Source organism: Danio rerio, chromosome 2, assembly GCF_049306965.1.
Source record: "Danio rerio strain Tuebingen ecotype United States chromosome 2, GRCz12tu, whole genome shotgun sequence".
NCBI lineage: Eukaryota > Metazoa > Chordata > Actinopteri > Cypriniformes > Danionidae > Danio > Danio rerio.
Genome location: NC_133177.1, coordinates 3175121 through 3178538, shown reverse-complemented (window position 1 = coordinate 3178538; position 3418 = coordinate 3175121).

The window sequence follows — 3418 nt, the reverse complement described above, 5'->3', positions numbered from 1 at the left end:
CATTGTGATCTATTATTCACTGCTTCAAACAAAAACACACACACACACACACACACACACACACACACACACACACACGTGTTGTTCGCATGAGCTTTCTACTAAAATTAAAGCTGATAAAATTGTAAATAGTGTTCAGTCTTTGTTTGTTTGGCTTCATAAGAGCTTAGTGTGTCATCAGAAGCCACGAGGATTGATTTAGACTTATTTGTGTGCGATTATTTTTAGTCTCAAAAATGGGTAACCATTGACTTGCATTATACGAATCACAAAAGATCACGGATTCAGCTCAAAATCTTCTTTACGGTTCAACAGAAGGACAAAAAAGGTTACCTACATCTTAAATAACCTGATTATGAGTACATTAGATGTAAGTTTTCAATTTCTGTGTGAACTATTATTAGTAACCGCTTGGTGATTCATATAATGCAAGTCAATGGTTACCCATTTTTGAGATTAAAAATAAACTCATACAAACGAGTCTAAATCAATAGCCATGGCTCATAATGATACACTGAGCCCTCATGAAGCCAAATGATCAGTCTGTGTGGGAAATTTAACTGTATTTACAATATTATTAGTTTTACAGTTCTTTACGCACACGAGTGTTGTTTGCGTGGTCTTCCTTATAAAATTAGAGCTAATAATACAGTAAATAATGTTCATCTCCATTTGTCTGACTTCATAAGAGCTCAGTGTGTCATCAGAAGCCACAAGGATTGATTGGGACTCGTTTGTATGAGTTCAATTTTAATCTCAAAAACGGGTAACCATTGACTTGCATTATATTATTGATCACAGATTCAGCTCAAAATCTTCTTTACGGTTCTACAGAAGGACAAAAAAGGTTGGTTACATCTTAAATAACCTGAGGATGAGTACATTAGAGGTACATTTTCAATTTGTGGGTGAGCAATCATTTGTAACCGCTTGCTAATTCGTATATAGCAAGTCAATGGTTACCCGTTTTTGAGATTAAAAATAAACACACACAAACGAGTCCAAATCAATAGCCATGGCTCATAATGATACACTGAGCTCTTATGAAGCCAAATGATCGGTCTGTGTAGGAAATTGAACTATAAAACTAATAATATTATAAATACAGTTCTTTGTGCCCGCGCACACACACACACACACGAGTGTACTTTGCTTGAGCTTATAAAACTAAAGCTAATAAAATTGTAAATAATGTTCATCTCCATTCGTTTGGCTTCATAAGAGCTTAGTGTGTACTCAGGAACCATGAGGATTGATTTAGACTCCTTTATATGTGTTTATTTTTAATCTCAAAAACGGGTAACCATTGACTTGCATTATACAATGGATCACAGATTCAGCTTAAAATCGTCTTTACGGTTCTACTGAAGGACAAATAAGGTTACCTACATATTAAATAACCTAAGGATGAGTACGTTAGATGTAAGTTTAAAATTTGTGGGTGAACTATCATTTATAACCACTTGCTGATTCTAATAAACCAAGTCAATGGTTACCCATTTTGAGATTAAAAATAAACTCATTCAAATGAGTCCAAATCAATAGACATGGTTACTAATGATACACACTGAGCTCTTAATAAGGCAAATGATCAGTCTGTGTGGGAAATTGAACTTTATTTACAATATTAGTTTTACAGTTCTTTGCACACATGAGTGTTGTTTGCATGAACTTCCTTCTAAAATGAACGCTAATAATACTGTAATCAATGTTCATCTCCATTTGTTTGGCTTCATAAGAGCTCGGTGTGTCATCAGAAGCCACGAGGATTGATTTGGACTCGTTTTTACGTGTTTATTTTTAATCTCAAAAACGGGTAACCATTGACTTGCATTATACGACTTAAAGCACGGATTCAGTTTAAAATCTTCTTTACAGGTCTACCGAAGAACAAAAAAGGTTACCTACATCTTAAATAACCTGAGGGCGAGGACATTAGATGTGAATTTTCAATTTGTTTGTGAACAATCCCTTTAACGCACATCAAACCTCGTTGGATTTTGCTCAAACATGCTGGTGTGAAATGCAAGAACCAACCTCATTGTTTCTCACATCATTTACATGTGAATAAAAGCCTACATTTATAGAGTTTGGAACTCCTAATGAACATCTTGAAGAATCAGGAGTGAACACTCGAAATGGATGGACGAAAATCTTTCAAATTTCATACAAACAATACTTCCAAGATAGATCTGAAGGTGAACCAAAGTCTTAAATGGATAGTTCACCCGAAAATGATCATTTATTCTCCCTCATCTAAACCTTTATGAGTTTCATTCTTCTGTTGAACACAAAAGAAGATATTTTGAAGAATGCTGACTGCACCTATTGACTTCCAGAATAGAAAAATAAGTATTATGGAAGTCAATTGGTGCAAGCAACCAACATTCTTCAAAGTATCTTCTTTTGTGTTCAACTGAAGGAAGAGACTCAAATGGGTTTTGAACAAGGGTGACAAAATAATAGAAACTAACTATCCCTTTAAGGATTTGGAACAGCATGATGACAGTATTTTCATTACGAGCTGAACTAGATTGTGAGAAATGAAAAAGGTAAAATACAAAAGTGCTAAATGTAACAAAGAATTTCCAAACGAGAGGCAAAGGTGAAGCAGAACGAAACAGAAAGTGAGCTGCTGGTTATTCTGCGGATCAGCAACAGTGAGATGCAAACGAGGCCACGAATAACCGTACATTACAGGGCAGAGACTGTACGAGTGCACCGTGTGGCCTTTTAGATCCAGGGTTAAAGTCTTAAAGGGGCAGTTCACCCAAAATGAAAACCTCCTCATCATGTATGTACTGTAAGTGGCTGTAAACTTTTATGAGTTTCTTTCTTCTGTTGAACACAAAAGAAGATGTTCTGAAGAATGTTGCAACTGAAGACCGCCATCCTACATAGAAATGTGATATATGTAAATATATGCAAATTACAAAACTTAGATAAAAGTTTATATTTGGATTTAACATATGTAGTTTATGCAAAAATGGTGGCTTACATATATATTCAATCCAACCATTAGAAATAGGTGTATGGCCATATTAGAAAATACACATAAACACATATTCGCACACATACAGTATACACATATACATACATACATACATACATATATATATATATATATATATATATATATATATATATATATATATACACACACACACACACACATACATACATGCATATATACACACACATCTAAATACATATATAAATAACACACATATATACACACACATATATATATTTATTTGTATGTATTTGTACATACATACATACATATACACACACGCATATATACATACATACATACACACACATATATATATATACCATTGCATGTATACACACACATCTATATACATATATCCATAACACACACACACACACACACACACACATATATAGATATATA